The 19,149-nt window shown below is 42.5% G+C and overlaps 1 long non-coding RNA gene across 1 annotated transcript; it reads right to left on the reverse strand.

Annotated features, from left to right (window-relative positions):
• Positions 1-13,293: 13,293 nt before the first annotated feature.
• Positions 13,294-14,921, reverse strand: LOC146960704 (uncharacterized). Its single transcript, XR_015035388.1, has 4 exons — positions 14,832-14,921; positions 14,489-14,569; positions 14,263-14,378; positions 13,294-13,374 (listed from the first exon to the last, which is right to left on the reverse strand). It is a non-coding gene; the product is annotated as an uncharacterized LOC146960704 (long non-coding RNA).
• Between the last annotated feature and the right edge of the window lie 4,228 nt (positions 14,922-19,149).

Raw genomic sequence — 19,149 nt, forward strand, 5'->3', positions numbered from 1 at the left:
AACACATCTATGTCGTGTAGGCTACATGTATTGTCTGATCTTCCTTCACGAGGGCTGCTGCACATACTGTCAGTCCAACACAGTCTCACTCCCAAGGCGTAATAAACGGACGTTTGGTCAGGGCCCTTTCGCGTTGTTTCCAGACGCTCAAGGTACCCCTCAGCGTGGGACCTGAACGCACAGGGATTTCAATTGATTTTAATGCAATCCCCTCCGCGGCGATATGTGACGCTCAGTGCAAGTGCTCCAGCCATCCATTCACTCCTATTCCGATCCGGCCGCGGTGCTGAAAGACGCCGTGAGCTCCCCTCCCATTGGATAACTGAACCTCGTACCATTTGCAGCTGAATTCGTATTCATACGAATAATACAATATTTATACAGTAATTTGGCCGCAAAAATAACATTTCAACATATTTTCTATGACATTTCTAACGAAAAATGTGTGTTTTACTTTCAAAATCTATGTTGAACGAATTCAAATTATGTTTTGTTTGGCAAATTGAACCTGTTAAGTGTACAAAATGTTCATTCAGCTTTCTGGCCATAAAAACAACATTTCGGGATATATCTGGCATTGTTTTGAGGACATTTCTAGCGAGAAATGTATGTTTTACTCTCTAAATATATGTTGAATGAAAGCAGATGTCGTGGTTGTTTTAAACGCTATTTTATGAATGTATTTTTTTTTTTTCATTATTGTGTAGGCCAACGTTTGGTGCATTATTTTAATCATTAACGTTATATTTATTCAGTTAATGTGTACGTTTGTTAGTTATTACGAAGATTGCTCAGATTTCCATCGTTGCTATGGTTACAGTGAACGATCAGCTGATTTCATTGTGACTGACGTAGCTTCCGGCAAGTCCGTCATCGTCTCACCGACAGGCAGCCCCCGTTCAGGTAACGTAGGCCTAAACAAACAACATGGAAAATTGTGATTAAATAATTAACAGTTAAAGCTATTTTACCTCCAAAAACCACTAGTGTCGTCAACCACAAACAAAGTTTGAGAGATGTGGTTGATCAAAGTTGTTAAACTGGCTGACTTTACTAGCTGCACTGTTTGATGTAGATTTTAATGATTAGGCTAACGTTAACATAGCTAGGCTAACATTAATGCTACATGCCAGCCCTCACTGTACTTTTCTCACTGTTTTACAGGTAACAGATAATACCTACAATGGCTACAGCTGAAGCTGAGTTCAATGAGATGCTCAGTAAAACGAAGAGCCTGACACAAAGGTAATTTAATATCTTATTCCATGCATGGGGATCAGATATTATGATGCATTTGTGCAGGAATTCTGTGTGGTTAACTGCATTACTTTGATTATATTGTGTTTTTTTTTTAGGTCAAAAAGAGGACAAAGGCATCAGACCTGCCACGATGGAGAAAACGTGATGATCATCTCTGTGTCCTTGAGGAGACCGGTGTGGAGATGCTTGATGAACAAGAGCCAGGATTTGGTATGTGATCGTGATAATTTGTGCATCATTATTCTTATTTTGGTAGAAAAAACATCATGTTAGGATTTCTATGTGGATGTACCAGTCCAAGAAGCTTTCTGAAGTCTGTAGTAGTTGTAGTCGTAGGCCTGCACACCTCAACATCACCATAATACTTCATTTAGAATGTGATTTTCACAGGGCCTGATTTAAGCCACAGTACCACCTTAAATTAGCTCAGTGCAGCATCACACCGGTGCTCTTACCAATCATATTTCCAACACACGCAACATAACACCACCTGAGAACTCTCGCCTAAACTTCATATGGATGCTGGCAGAAAATGGAGTATGCCAGGGTGGGCTGGCTTATGCAATATTTACAATTGCCACCTTTAATTCTACATATAAGTGTATTTTCAATTATTCTGTCAACAGACTGGCAAAGTGTGTTTGAACACCGTTTTACCAGAGTTTTATGGAGTGGGTGATAAGCTCTTTCAAGGTGGACAAGCTGTGCGCAGAATAGAGGATGACACTTGTTGGAAATCCCACGGGTCACGTGATTCTCGCAGGATGGAGTCAAAGTTTTATTAATCCTGTGATTGGGACGGGACGGGAATAAAAATCAACGGGAGCGGGCAGGAGCGGAAACTCCATTAATAGATGATGATTTTCAGCCGTGTTAAACAACCAAAAGGACAGATGCGTCCATTTTTGCCGTCATCTTTCAGTGAGCCAAAACTATTTTGGCTTGCGTTAGTTAGTTAAATGGGGAGTGGGTGCAGGAGACACACAATAATGACAAAATGCAACATTTTTGCAACATGTTTGGGTTCATTCAACTGAGATGGACATAAATGGACATGGTGTGACCAATGTACTGTTTTTATTTTTTATTTTCTCCAGCTCTGAGGAAGGGGGCTACTTTGACGGGTGCTTCTCTGCAATGATGATGACTTCCAAATGAGGGCCAAGCATGTACAGTAAGTGCTTTTGTGTATTTTCCACATAGATTCTCATTGAACTTCTTGTACTACTTGAAAGTTTATTTTTAAAATAACACTAGAAACTTTTTGTCTTTGTATGCACCAGGAAAGGGCGTCTGTGGTCGGTCTCAGCTGAATGCAGCAAAGGCGAGGACAACGAGGAGGACTAGGGGAATAGCTCCAGCCTTGATGAGCAGGTGTGTATCATATAAGAGTTATGCCATCATGGCATTATTCTTTGTGCTCTAAATATGTATGTATATCCACACATCAGCTGACCCACACTATAGGCCCAGTTCCAATCGCGCGCGAGCCGCGTCCCTCCAGTTCACACCAGACGCTGATTTCTCCGCGGCGGTCGCGAGCGCCTCTGCTCCTCAGCTGTTGTTTACTCACATTCAGAGCTGTGTTTTTTACATCATGGATAAGTAAATAACCTCATATAATTATAACACCGTGTGCTGTGGGTCAAACAACTCCCTGTACTTCACTTCCAAGATTAATTTCACGTCCTCCTTCACTTTACAACAACTCGTCTCTGCCTCTCTCTTTCTCTCTCTCTTTCCCTGTTTGTTTGTGTGTTTTGACCCCCCCTCCTCCTCCCTGCAGCCAGCCCAATCCGTGTCTCCCTATCCTGTGTGTGTGTGTTTTCATCTCTCTTGTTCTCTGTTGAGTCTGACAAATATAAATACGGTCGCATTTGTCAATCGCGGTATTTTATTTTGAAAATCGCTTTTATTTTGAAAATTGACCGGATTCTCTCGTGTTTCTTTGTGTGACTTCCTGCCAGAATTGACGCGGTCGGCCGCGGCTCGCGCACAAAATAGAGCAGACGCCGAAACCGGCGCTCCACGGCGCGGGCCGACCGCGGAGGACCGCGACGCTCCGCGTCTAGTCTGAACTACAACACCAGTTAACGAGGGCGCCGAATGGAAGCGGACTCCGCTCCGCGGCTATTCGCGGCGCTTCGGCGTCCGGTGTGAACCCGGCGTAAAGACTCAAGCCCTGAATGCTCACTGACTTAAGTGACGTCAGATCTAAGACAGAGTGTGAGAGTCTGTGAGGGTCCAGATGCTGTAAACATGACTGGAACAGCACTCTCACGACACGTTACCTTGACAACAAAATGTTGTTGACTCCGGTCATGAAATGATAATTCAATTTGCCTTGATGAGCAGGTGTGTATCATATAAGAGTTATGCCATCATGGCATTATTCTTTGTGCTCTAAATATGTACAGGCAAGTACCGTATAATAACATTCTTATTCTTGTTGATAGTCCTCAACTATATTCTCCTAAATCTATGCAACCAACATGTTTCACTGTTTAAGCTGACACACTATACTCTTCTCTACAAGTCATTTTGCACTTCATCTATTCACAACCGTACTACACTTGAATAATTGATTAAGGTTTCACTAACTCACTTTCACAGACTAACAAAAACCCAGCAGTTGAATGAATCTATCTATTGGGCTCTTTTGGTTTTGTTTTGTTTGTTTGTTTTTTGAAAGAAGACAATAAGAGTTTAATTGCAATTTTACTTACTACTTTATGTGTGACTGTTAATATATTTTCACCATCAGTACAACAATTACTGCTATTAATGCTGTATGCAATCCTACAGGGGAGAGATCTTCGCATATCCCATGTTCTCAAGTCCTCCAGTCTTCTGTATGGACGTAGTTGGCAAGTACTGGTCCTACATAAGTGAAGCCTGCCCTGAATACAGCCACCTGACCACCATGACGTCCTTGTTGTCTGTGCTTTATGCCAAGGCATATGGCATCAAGTGAGAGGTAACTGTAACTGTTTCAGCACTTTCAGCTGACTGACACTATACTCTTCTCTCCAAGTTATTTAGTACTTTATCTGTTAACGACTGTACTACACTTGAATGAAAATCAGTGTTGATCAAGGGTCAAGATCTTGTATACAGGGATGCACATGTACAGGCAGGTGTATATGCATTCACACACATCCATTATGTAGATAGCATCACTAACATTAAGAATTGCTCAAATTATTTTCTAAGTATTAATATTTGTATTCATGTCATTCATGGATGTCTCTATCAAAACAAGTGTTTTAGTCATTTCAGTAATTTAGCTTTTTGTGCTTTTATGCTAAACTTACAAACTTTCACTCATTTCCAGACTGTGACGTCCACATAAACCTGTAGAGCTTCCCTTATTCCAAGATTGTGGGGCAAAGGATTACCAAAGTAAGTTGTCCTTGTGGTGGTTGTTGTTTCTGTTGTTTTTAGTTGAATACTGTTTACTAGTGTGCAGATATTACAAGGGCTTCTACCAACACTTCTCATCTTTTCAGGGTTTTATGTAGGCTACATGAACCATTTAATATACACATTCACCATGCAGAGGAGGATTGGGCAAGTTGAGCATAGGAGCATCTAAGTTGAGTCCCCCCCAACCCCCACCAGCTCCCACCTCCCCCTCTACTTCATATTCCACCTGTCCAGGTGGCAGGTGAACACAAACTGCAGGGACCTGCTGCTGAGCCACCAACTCACTGAGCTTTGGGGAGTTTTGTGATTACATTGCATCTTGGGAAGAATCCTTCATCTTTCTCTTTTAAAGTAATACATGGCTCACCATAAACAGCAGCTTGTTTTCAGCAGCGTACTTACTGTAATCATAAACATCCAGAATCCTGATTTAGTAATCAGGACAAGTAAAGACAAAATACATTCATTTAGGAGCATCAAGTGAGCATATGTAGAGGCTACAGTCCTGCATGTCACCCCCCCCCCCCCATCTCTCTCTCCCCATTTCCTGTCTCTCTCAACTGAACTAAAAAAAGGAAAAATATAAAAATACATTCATGTAGTGTATGGGGCAGGTGGCACAACGTACCCCGCAGTTACCATATTGACTTTAATACTTCCCACAGCTAAAAAGGTTCAACTGATGCATACTACACATTTATAATAATCTCTTTTGGTCTAAACACAATTCTCATGAAACTTGTGATTGACAAAAATTCACTTTCGAGAGTAAAAATGGTTTTTCGGACATAGATGTCGAACCGTTTAACCCATGTGGTTCTTACGTCACAAATTCCATGAAATGATGCCTTCCTCTGTCCTCCTAAATATCTGGTCACATGCTCTATTTTTCTTAATGGTTCCCTAGCAACAAGGGGTGGCTCAGCTTGCCCAATGCTGCGTACCACAGTCTCCCCTACAGATTTACTGCAAACTTTCTATAATCACCATTTCACCACACACAGTTTAAAGTTAAGATCTTGTGTTATAATAGCCTGACAAGCCAGACTACATCATTAAAATGTCTAGTCTGGCAACGACCGGTAGACCTCGGCTCAATCCAGGGGGCGGGATGAAGGCTGTCTTTCAAACTGCCTCTGCACGTAATGGGGTAGTGCTTGAGCCTTACGACTAATCAGAGCAAAGAGCAGGATGACGTTAGCCTGACAAGCCAATTAAAATGTATGTCGTCATGGCGTTAAGCCCGCCCAACGACTCTCTAAACAGATAGAGCGCTGTGATTGCTGAACACAATATTTTTGCTGCCGCTAGGGTGCGTCTAGATTTCTAGGCTAATGTTACAATAGATATTATTATAGATTATTATTTCTGCTTATTTTTTGTATTAATTTTCAGTCATTTTGGTTATTGGTTGTTTTTCAGGGGATAAGCGAGGTGAAGGTGAAATGGCTGCCCTGCTCGAAGAGGTACAGTATGTATGTTGTGTCATCATAGATGCATTACCACAAATGCAACATCTCAAATTCTGTGCACAACTTTGCCATGAAGCGTAGCTGTATGAGAGGCTTCTGGGTTACAGGGTGAACATTCATGCTGGAGTAACAGATATAGTTCAGAACACTGTAGTTACCAATCAACATTGAATGCAAGTAACACCATACAGTATTTCTAAAAGAAGTGTGTATGTCATGTTCAACATCATGTTTAATTCATGATTCATTGATACTAAAGCAACTGTTACTAAAAAGAATTTCTCTTTTTTCCATTTCTTCTTTCTCGTAGCAACATGATGGAGAGATTCCTGGGTGCCACACAAACAGCTTAAAACAATGTACAATTATGTGGTTAATGATTATAGTTATATTGTTATGAATGATTGAGTGGTGGATTAGTTGATAGATTGGTTAGTTATGCTTATCCAATTGTACAGTTTTTGTGTGTTTTTGTCCTTTTAATTTAATATTAAACAATATGCATGCCTGTTAATTGAAGAAATGTAGTACATTTGAAACACTATGTTCTCCAGAGTACAGTTGAGTTTACCTTGTAGTATGTGTTAAATAAAGGTTGCCTAGACTGTCATCTTTCAGATTTCGTTTTTATGAGCATTTGCATATAAGCCCATCTTGACAAGTCCATCAGTGGAAGAAGAGAAGACCAAGAAGGAACGGCTGATCTCACTCAACCAACACGATTGACTGCTTCATGGCCAGAGGATATTTCAACAGTGATCCAACTTCCCAAACACAGCCACTGCAATACTGACAATAACTATAGACAAAAACAATGGTTTCTGTGTGTGTGTGTGTTTTGTACAAATGAAACCGCAATCACTAATACCTTTCACTAATGCCTTGGAGAAAAGGAAGGTGAGGAGACCATATGGCTTTCAGCCATTATAGAGTAAGGTGTTATAACAGATTTATAACAGAGTTATGTAATAATTTTTTATATACTTGGGGAGGAGGGGTATCCCATCCAACATACAGTGCACTTGTGATTGTAAGACTGTAACATATCCTAAATTTGGGGGAGGGGCTAACACAAATCAAAACTGCAGTATCAATTTGGTGTAGATTTATAAGAGAAATTTAGATTTATAGATAGATTTTTATCAGGGCAAGTGGGAAAATTGTATAGAATGATTGGTTAGGCTATTTAAAGTTTTGTTCTCTGCTGCTGACCTCCTTTCTGGGCAGTCAGGGCATCCTAATTAGAGAGAGGACAGCTGGTCTTCCTTGTCTGACCTTTGTGTAGATGTAGATTATGAGGAAAATTAGTCTAAACTGGTCAAAATTTTAAAGTCTAACAGTGTATAAGTCAGACACCAACATCTTGAACAATTTTTGGCCACTCACTACCCCTGAAAACATGTTTGACTGATTTCATCCAGTTAGGCCCATAGATAGGGCTAGGAACGTATATCTCAAAGGGCCATAGTTTTCAAGCAAGATGAAAATTAAACTTTGTCGTAGGACAACAATGAAGACATCGTTGGAAAGGTCTTGACCTAGGGAGTAACATGTGTCAGTATGAAAACTTAGGTCAGCTCTTGCTCCCCACAAGTGACCTTTGAACCTTGATCCTGACACACTTTTAAAGGCTTCTAGAGCAGCAACAAAATGTGCTACAGACAAGTTATACACATTTTTGGAAAGCTCTTGACCTCTACTATCAGGTCCAATGGCAAACCAGCAGGAAGGGGTCAAGAATAGGGTCAAATATGGCACAAAACACATTTTCTCCCTTTTAACAGGAACACACATCAAATCTGACCAAACATATGTGCTCGGCACCCCAGAAAACCTATAAAAAGATTACAATGTTCCTGGTCTTAGATAAACATAATAGGGAAAACACATTAGAACTACAACCAATATGGCTGAGCGCACATACAGTCAACGTGTCACTATGGCAACATGTAGTTCTTGTGTCGTTCTCCTGGGTTGGGGTTGGGGTTGTCACACTAGGGTTCAGAAAGTGTCTATTCGCTCATTCTTTAACAAAAAACGCATAACCATGACATATATGTTTATATCGTGAGAGATTGTATGTTATAAAATATAAAAATAGTAATGTAGCCTATTAGTGCTAGTTTAGACGTGATTTCTACCACGCTGTTTCGTGGTCTGAACGGGATGCGTTCAAAGGCAATAGGATTAGGCAACGTTTCAAAACGGAACACCCAAGCATCATTCCTCGACACATTTTTGTTGCTATAAAGTGAGAGTGTTGTTTGAAGACTGTGTTCATAAAATGTGGCTTAAAAAATATGCAACCAGATGGGTTAATAGCCAGTTTAGCTTACATTAGAGCATTGAGCTATTGAACGCAGCCCAAGGTGCCCAAGGCACACAACAGAGAGGTTACAAGAAGTTGTCAGAGAGGAAATTTACTATATCAATTTTATCAATAAAAGATGGCTACATCTATCCAATGCAATATGGTGAAAAACTCAAAAGATTGCAGATTTCAGTGTAGCCTATTGAAATGAAATTATTATAATATATATTGGAATATGATGATAGAAAGAAAATTGTGTTTTAAATACTAACGTTTCTGTACATTTGCAGGGTCAAGAAGTGAAGGAATCAAGGTCATTTGATTTGAATTCATTTAATTGTCATATTATAACACAGGGTGGTAAAAACAAAACTTAAAGAGTCATTTTCATACTACAGATAAAGAATACATACACAGATCATTACAACTAGAATAAAACATGGTTAAGTAAGACCATCTACACATATTTATACACACATACACATTTAGTGGTGGAAAATCTAACCACTTACGGCATTGCAAGTTTATCTGTATAGCCTGTTTTTACAAACACTTTGTCTCCAAGGTCATCATTACATAGCAACAACATCCTCTGCCCTTAAGGGGCGTTCACACCGGACGAGATAGACGCGAATGGAGCGGCAACTCTACATTGAAAATCAATGTAAATGGCGCGATGACACGCGATTCAGGCGGAGGCGGCGCAAATGGAGCGTCTGGAGCGATGAGACGCGGCGCGAATGAAGCGGCGCGTCTGAAGCGGCGAGAATAAAGTTGAAAATATTGAACTTTTCAGGCGGCATCGCGCCGTGACATCCAATCAGCGACGAGTTCAAGCCGACGACGTCACTTCTCTGTACGGTTGTTTACACTCAGAACAACATGAAGGAGAAGCTGATTGTATTTGAGCTGTGTGTGGCACCGCTGCCGTCTTCTACACAGAGTGAACACACACACACACACACACACACACACACACACACACACACACACACACACACACACACACACACACACACACACACACACACACACACACACACACACACACACACACACACACACACACACACACAGTGAACCCAGACAGGACGGCGGGTGGTTTTCCGGTGTTTCTGAGACTTGTACAGCAGTAGTACAGTGCAGCAACGGTGGTGATATCAGCCATGATCGACGTGGAAAGAGAGCAGGTTGAGATCACCGGTTTTCAAATGAACGGGCGGAGCGTCTAGCGCGAATGACGCGATGGACGCGAATGATCCAAAATGACCAAGCGGCGCGATGGAAGCGTCTGGCGCGATTATATTCGCGTCTATCGCGTCCGGTGTGAACGCCGCTTTAGACCCTCACATCCACTGAGGAAAAACTTCAGAGAGAAAAAAACAGGAGAAACTTCAGGATGAGCAGCAGAGGGATCCCACACCCAGGACGGCCAGACGGGACATAGATGTTGGACATAGAGCATACAGGACATATAGTATACAGAGAAGAAAACAGTTCACAACAAGCAATAGGAAGTACTAAACTTTACAGTTTTGAGGAAAAACTTTTAATCTACTTTGTCGTTGACTACAACCCAACAGTACTGTGGTGATGAAAAATGGTCACGAAATAAACAAAGCCCTATACACCTGGCCTGATCTGTTTCACAAGAATGTATTAATTTATCTCCTCCTTGTGGGTCTCTAGGCTTTGCCTTTGCCTGTGGAGATGCTGGTGTGTCTGGTGCAAAGAGAAGCTAAAGACTTTCATGAGCCCCTGTTGGTCACTTTTTGAGTCGGGTTTTAACTGTTTTAGTATCATGTTGTGCTCACTTACTGTAACTAACAACAATGTAGTCGGACTATTCCACTAAAATACCTGAAATACAATAGTCATGTAATGCTAAAATGTAGTGAAATGTAAATCATAACTCTATAACAATGTGTAACAGCCTAAAACAAACCTCCCTTACTCATGAGCTAATGATATGATATGATGATAATGGCAGTCCTGGAGAGGAAAGAGTTGCCCATTTCCTCCACCAACGTAGATCCAGCTCCATCCTGGTTGTCTGCTCCCCACTTTATCTGTCATTTAAAGAACAGTGCACTTCATTAGTCTGAGTCTGAGTGGAACATTCATCAGTTTGTTTGAGCGTTGTAATCCAGCACGCAGCGCTCACTGGATTTGAAACTTTCCAATGACTGTCAGCATTTAACATGATGAGTTTCACCTTTAATAATGATAAACCATGTATTACCTTGTGTCTTATGGGTTGCAGAATTCAATACAATTATGTAAACATCATCAAATTATAGCTAATAAGAACTGTTAAATATCACTGTAATTGGCTATGAAACAAATAATAAATAAAATGATATTGCAGTTGATGCCATATGCCTTGGGATAAAGCACAGACAACAAGGACTTCATGGCAGTCAGGTGGCTGCATTCTGGGCAGGCTTCACTTAGTATAGTTGCGTACACCCTTAATAGCAGTAATTGTTGTTGTACTGATGGCAAACATATTAACAGTCACACAAAAAAGATGAAGCTAATATTGTAGTTTCAAAAAAAGAGCCCAATAGATAAATTCATTCAACTGGGTTTTTGTTAGTCTGTGAAAGTTACACAGATTTTCATTCAAGTGTAGTACAGTTGTGAATAGATGAAGTGCAAAATAACTTGGAGAGAAGAGTATGGCCCAATTCCAATCCGAGCCCTTACGGACACACTGACTTAGGGTGCACTCACACTAGGCACACTAGACTAAAGTCCTGATTCTATTGCCAGTGTGAGTGCAAGTGAACCGTGCCTGAGCACGGTTCACTTCCCTGGCCCGGCACGGTTGGTGAGGTGTGCACGGTGCGCTTGGCCAGGAATGCGTACAGTAATGCGTCGCGGGCTCGCTCTCCACCTCGTGTCTGCAACCGCGTGTAAACAACAGTCACGATTGCGTCGCGCCATAAACATAGCTAGTTGACATCGCTTTGATTAAACTTCAAGATGTTACCATGACAACCGGTCAAACAATTAAAAAGCGCTGTTCTTTCTGCAGTCAGAGCGCATCCGCCGTGTTGGTATATCAACGTGATGACGTATGTGTCGGAGGCAACCGTGCTTCAGCACGCTTGGGTTGGAGGTAGTGTGAGTGCGGGCCAGCGGAGGACAGGGGAGGGGGGGCATTCGGGCTTCAGCACGGCACGGATCAACTGGCCCTAGTGTGAGTGTGTCCTTAGAGGCGCATTCACGGGAATTCCGTGAGAGTGTGAGGGCTGTTCCGTTGTCAGATCACCAAGTCAGTGAATGAGCCCTTACTGCCCCCTTACCGTAAGTTAGCACCGATGCTGACTTTGGGTAGGGGAATTACCCACAGTTCATAGCGTTGTGAAGTCAAACACATGGGATGCCGTTGGAACGCAAGTGTTAAAAAAAAAAGCAAAAAGCAAATAAACAAACGTAGTCAGAGAGAGCTCTGCCGCTCTCTTTATTGTTAATGGACAGGGGCAACAAAAAAATAAAAAAAGAAGTTTACCGTCAGTATTAACGTGTGCAGTTTGCACACGTTAATACTGACGGTAGTAGTACTGCAGAGTATTGATGATGATTTGATCAGATCTGATCCAGGAACATTTTGTTTTGAGTCCGTCCCCCTCACACACTTTGTGCGTGTTGAAATTACAGTGAATTATCATTTCATGACCGGAGTCAACAACATTTTGTTGTCAAGGTAACGTGTCGTGAGAGTGCTGTTCCAGTCATGTTTACAGCATCTGGACCCTCACAGACTCTCACACTCTGTCTTAGATCTGACGTCACTTAAGTCAGTGAGCATTCAGGGCTTGAGTCTTTACGCCGGGTTCACACCGGACGCCGAAGCGCCGCGAATAGCCGCGGAGCGGAGTCCGCTTCCATTCGGCGCCCTCGTTAACTGGTGTTGTAGTTCAGACTAGACGCGGAGCGTCGCGGTCCTCCGCGGTCGGCTCGCGCCGTGGAGCGCCGGTTTCGGCGTCTGCTCTATTTTGTGCGCGAGCCGCGGCCGACCGCGTCAATTCTGGCAGGAAGTCACACAAAGAAACACGAGAGAATCCGGTCAATTTTCAAAATAAAAGCGATTTTCAAAATAAAATACCGCGATTGACAAATGCGACCGTATTTATATTTGTCAGACTCAACAGAGAACAAGAGAGATGAAAACACACACACACAGGATAGGGAGACACGGAGTGGGCTGGCTGCAGGGAGGAGGAGGGGGGTCAAAACACACAAACAAACAGGGAAAGAGAGAGAGAAAGAGAGAGGCAGAGACGAGTTGTTGTAAAGTGAAGGAGGACGTGAAATTAATCTTGGAAGTGAAGTACAGGGAGTTGTTTGACCCACAGCACACGGTGTTATAATTATATGAGGTTATTTACTTATCCATGATGTAAAAAACACAGCTCTGAATGTGAGTAAACAACAGCTGAGGAGCAGAGGCGCTCGCGACCGCCGCGGAGAAATCAGCGTCTGGTGTGAACTGGAGGGACGCGGCTCGCGCGCGATTGGAACTGGGCCTATAGTGTGGGTCAGCTGATGTGTGGATATACATACATATTTAGAGCACAAAGAATAATGCCATGATGGCATAACTCTTATATGATACACACCTGCTCATCAAGGCTGGAGCTATTCCCCTAGTCCTCCTCGTTGTCCTCGCCTTTGCTGCATTCAGCTGAGACCGACCACAGACGCCCTTTCCTGGTGCATACAAAGACAAAAAGTTTCTAGTGTTATTTTAAAAATAAACTTTCAAGTAGTACAAGAAGTTCAATGAGAATCTATGTGGAAAATACACAAAAGCACTTACTGTACATGCTTGGCCCTCATTTGGAAGTCATCATCATTGCAGAGAAGCACCCGTCAAAGTAGCCCCCTTCCTCAGAGCTGGAGAAAATAAAAAATAAAAACAGTACATTGGTCACACCATGTCCATTTATGTCCATCTCAGTTGAATGAACCCAAACATGTTGCAAAAATGTTGCATTTTGTCATTATTGTGTGTCTCCTGCACCCACTCCCCATTTAACTAACTAACGCAAGCCAAAATAGTTTTGGCTCACTGAAAGATGACGGCAAAAATGGACGCATCTGTCCTTTTGGTTGTTTAACACGGCTGAAAATCATCATCTATTAATGGAGTTTCCGCTCCTGCCCGCTCCCGTTGATTTTTATTCCCGTCCCGTCCCAATCACAGGATTAATAAAACTTTGACTCCCATCCTGCGAGAATCACGTGACCCGTGGGAATTTCCAACAAGTGTCATCCTCTATTCTGCGCACAGCTTGTCCACCTTGAAAGAGCTTATCACCCACTCCATAAAACTCTGGTAAAACGGTGTTCAAACACACTTTGCCAGTCTGTTGACAGAATAATTGAAAATACACTTATATGTAGAATTAAAGGTGGCAATTGTAAATATTGCATAAGCCAGCCCACCCTGGCATACTCCATTTTCTGCCAGCATCCATATGAAGTTTAGGCGAGAGTTCTCAGGTGGTGTTATGTTGCGTGTGTTGGAAATATGATTGGTAAGAGCACCGGTGTGATGCTGCACTGAGCTAATTTAAGGTGGTACTGTGGCTTAAATCAGGCCCTGTGAAAATCACATTCTAAATGAAGTATTATGGTGATGTTGAGGTGTGCAGGCCTACGACTACAACTACTACAGACTTCAGAAAGCTTCTTGGACTGGTACATCCACATAGAAATCCTAACATGATGTTTTTCTACCAAAATAAGAATAATGATGCACAAATTATCACGATCACATACCAAATCCTGGCTCTTGTTCATCAAGCATCTCCACACCGGTCTCCTCAAGGACACAGAGATGATCATCACGTTTTCTCCATCGTGGCAGGTCTGATGCCTTTGTCCTCTTTTTTGACCTAAAAAAAAAACACAATATAATCAAAGTAATGCAGTTAACCACACAGAATTCCTGCACAAATGCATCATAATATCTGATCCCCATGCATGGAATAAGATATTAAATTACCTTTGTGTCAGGCTCTTCGTTTTACTGAGCATCTCATTGAACTCAGCTTCAGCTGTAGCCATTGTAGGTATTATCTGTTACCTGTAAAACAGTGAGAAAAGTACAGTGAGGGCTGGCATGTAGCATTAATGTTAGCCTAGCTATGTTAACGTTAGCCTAATCATTAAAATCTACATCAAACAGTGCAGCTAGTAAAGTCAGCCAGTTTAACAACTTTGATCAACCACATCTCTCAAACTTTGTTTGTGGTTGACGACACTGGCTGGTTTTTGGAGGTAAAATAGCTTTAACTGTTAATTATTTAATCACAATTTTCCATGTTGTTTGTTTAGGCCTACGTTACCTGAACGGGGGCTGGGGCTGCCTGTCGGTGAGACGATGACGGACTTGCCGGAAGCTACGTCAGTCACAATGAAATCAGCTGATCGTTCACTGTAACCATAGCAACGATGGAAATCTGAGCTCAACTTGTTAATATAATACATCCATGATGCACAGCTCCACCACTTCCTGGATTTAAGGCAGGTCCTTCATTTCCTGTCTTACATTATTGGACACACTAGGTGCGTTTCCATCAGCTGTTTAGATGCGCATCGAGATGTATCGCATCGGAAAATGATGATGGAAACGCCGTGATTCGCATTAAAATCCTCTGATTCGCACAAAATGAAATACGCTCGCTATGGCCGGGTTTTGGTTGATTCGAATGGGATGGAAACAGCTGTATGCGAATCAAGTGTGACGTAGCGCACTTTCACCCCATCTGCTCCCGTGTTTGCAGTTCACTCACAAGACAACATCAGGGTTTCCGCTGTCACACAACAATTAATTAATTGTGGCGCATCGCCACGGCAAAATAAAAGCCCCCACACACCTTCATATGTGATTACTGCACAGTTCTTCATAGTTCCTCCTCAGTAAAAACCAAACTTATCAACCAGCGAATCCAGCGTTTATCATTAATAAAGTCTGGGGCGGCGCAACTCTCTCTCTCTCTCTCTCTCTCTCTCTCTCTCTCTCTCTCTCCCACACACACACACACACACACACACACACACACACACACACGGGTCGCGTTATGACGGTAATAAACATATGCGCTAAATCGCGCTAATGTGTTCAAATCAGACCGTCCGTCCGTCCGGCCGGGGGGGGGGGGGGGGGGGGGCAAAGTCCGTAGATGGAAACACACATGATTCGAATTTCTTTTAATGCGCATTTCCCAGTAATTCGAATCACTTTGGATGGAAACATGGCTACTGATTAATCCAGGTGTGTCTGAGTAGTCACAATGGTCAGACACACCTGGATTAATCAGGTTGTCCAATAATGTAAGACAGGAAATGAAGGACCTGCCTTAAATTCAGGAAGTGGTGGAGCTGTGCAGAAGAGACGATCAGATTCAGCTTCAGACCAAACCAACAACTTCCTGTGAGTGAGTCCAGCTACAACACTGCTGCTTCAACCTGCTGACACTCCACACACTGAAGGTGAGTTTGCCATTCCAACGGCCCGCCCGCGGGCCCCCGGGGGGGTTTTAAACAGGGAGGTGTCATACAGGATGTCACCAGTCACTTGAAATAGTCATGCCACATATCGTTGGAAAGCTAAAACTCTTGTGATTAAAGATATGCCGACCATTCCTAAATATAATCATCACAGCAACACTCGAATCAGACTATAAACATGCTAACAAAGTTCGTAAAAAGCCGATATAACTCACGATTTGTGTCAGGGCAGGCTCAGGATCACAGGGTTTCCCCACAAACTTGGTGTCGTTACATTCAGAAAAGTCCAGTAAATCCAATCCAGTAAAACACACGGTTGTACCGGTAGATAGCCTCATCCCGCTGCTGCATCTTATGAAATTACGCATTGTATATCCAGTAAATCCGTTTATTTCTCCTCGTAAGTCCGGCGTTTACATGAAAACAATGTTTATTTCACTTCACAAAATGGCGCTGCGCTCTGACCTTTCGATTGACAGCTCACTCGACCAATCACAAGCTCCCTGTCCCCGGCTGCCGCCTGCAATAGCGAATGAGTGGCTGTGTCTGTATGAGGAACATCCCCTTCGACAGCGCTGAATGGCTTCAGCCAATAGAAACCGATCCCGATGGCACTGATGCATTGAATAGCCAATGAAATTCCGAAAAAAACGATGTGCTGCATTCACGGTCCCTGGGAAAAGGCAGCACTGCCATTTTCATGCGTAACTTTGCAAAAGCTGCACTTTGGCGCATGTATTGTTTCTCAATGGCAATTTTAGGAAAACGCCTAGATATACACTTAGAAAAACATGTGTAAAATACTAATTTTTAGCAGGATTGTTATCAAATTTGAACTGGGGCCAGGTAAGGCTTCATGCTGTGGTCCCATTGTGTTTTCCAGCTAAAATTCTCAGCTACACTCATCTTCAGGCATCTGATTGCAACAAAAAAATTCAGGCGAGAATAAAAACATTCTAATTCAGTGTGTTCCAACTTAGATTACTCAATGATAATAGCACTTATAGTGATTATTTCAGTTTGGGGAAAAACTTCAGAGTGTTACCTTTCAAAAGAGACCAAGCCCATCCATATATTCTCCAAACAGTTCAAGAACAGCATTCAATTTACTTTGAGTACGCCTTGGATAGGCGAATATTACAGAATTTATAGGAGTGGTAAGAGGCTAAAACCTGGACTCAGAGTCACAGTAAACTTCAGTCAAGTCTGTAGAGGAGGGAGGGGAGCCACGACTAACTCTATTTCCTGTCTGCTGTGTTTTCAGCTTCATTCACAGACTAAATGGCTTCCAGACTAGAGGAGGATCTCTGCTGTCCGGTCTGTACGGAGGTCTTCAGAGATCCTGTTGTTCTGTCCTGCAGCCACAGCTTCTGTAAAGGCTGTCTGAAGAGCTGGTGGAGAGAGAAACAAGATCGACTGTGTCCAGTTTGTAAGAGAAGATCTTCAAAGTATCATCCACCTTGTAACCTGGTGTTGAAGAACCTGTGTGAGAGCTTCTTACAGCAGAGAGAGCAGAGATCTTCAGAGGCTCTCTGCAGTCTGCACTCTAAGGTCCAGGCCCGACACACAGAGAGGCAGATTAAGGAGCAGTTTAAGAAGCTTCACCAGTTTCTAGAAGAGGAAGAGGAGGCCAGGATGGCTGCACTGAGGGAGGAAGAGGAGCAGAAGAGTCAGAGGATGAAGGAGAAGATGGAGGCTCTGAGCAGAGAGATGGCAGCTCTTTCACACACAGTCAGAGCCACAGAGGACGAGCTGAGAGCTGAAGACGTCTCATTCCTGCTCAACTACAAGGCTGCAGTGGAAAGAGTCCAGCTGCGCCCCCTGCTGGAGGATCCACAGCTGGACTCAGGAGCTCTGATAGACCAGGCCAAACACCTGGGCAACCTGACCTTCAACATCTGGAACAAGATGAAGGACATGGTCTCCTACAGTCCTGTGGTTCTGGACCCAAACACTGCTGGTCCAGGACTCATCCTGTCTGAAGATCTGACCAGTGTGAGAGATGAAGGGGATGATCAGTCTCAGCTTCCTGACAATCCAGAGAGGATTGATGAATACTACTCTGTCTTGGGCTCTGAGGGTTTTAACTCAGGGACTCAGTGAATTGAACCTGTTAAACTTCACCTGTCCTCCTGCTGTCTCATTATTACACTTTTCCTTTACTTTTTTTTTTTTTTTAAACTACTTTTCATGGGTTAAATATGTTCACTCTCAACACTCAATTACTGAACATTTGATTCTTCTTCTCTAGAAGAAGATCTGGAGTTATTCCTAGGATGAAAAAATATCAAACATGAAAAGTTGAAAAGTGATACTTGTTTAACTTACATAGTATGTAAAAAGTTTGTATCTGTTCACATTAAATGATCTAAAATGTATTAACGTGTCAGTTCATCACAAAAGATGAATGTACATTTGTTCCTGTTTTTCATTAACATAATAAAATATTGCCTTGACTTGGATTCATATTCAGCTTCGTCTTTAACGTCTCCTGCATCTACACAACATCCCGTTCTCTTTATAATTAGCAGCAGAGGAGGAGGAAGTGTTGAGATGAAGTACTGACACCACACTGTGTACAAATACTCTGCACAGGTACAAGTACTGCACTTAAACAGTTGCTCCCTTCCACACAAAGAATTAAGATATTCACAACAAAGTTTTTCTAACAGGTAAAGCAGCTTTCTGACCACAATTATGTCAAGTTTCAAAGCTGTGAGAGTTTGTGCTATTAATCTACATGAGTTTATATGTCTTAACTCCCACACACACAACATGGTATGACAAGGAAGGTGTACAGTTGATAACCTTTCTTTTTTTATTTTACATCCCCATGCACAACAGTTATCTATTTATCAAAAAACACATGAAAAGACCCTTTTAAAAACTTGTGCCTAGAACTGCTCCTCTACATTAATCTGGACTAACCTGTTCAACATTCAGTCATTTTTCAAAGCTCCGCCCCCTCACATGACTCACCTGAGATGAACCAAGTTAGTTATTAACACTGAGGACAAAGTCCCAGGAACAACTTTATTGGACTTCGTCAGTCCCTGAGACGCAGACTGAAGAAGAGACGATCAGATTCAGCTTCAGACCAAACCAACAACTTCTTGTGAGTGAGTCCAGCTACAACACTGCTGCTTCAACCTG

Source organism: Trachurus japonicus, unplaced genomic scaffold, assembly GCF_045865225.1.
Source record: "Trachurus japonicus isolate A0001 unplaced genomic scaffold, Traja_1.0 AP030094.1".
NCBI classification, from domain to species: domain Eukaryota; kingdom Metazoa; phylum Chordata; class Actinopteri; order Carangiformes; family Carangidae; genus Trachurus; species Trachurus japonicus.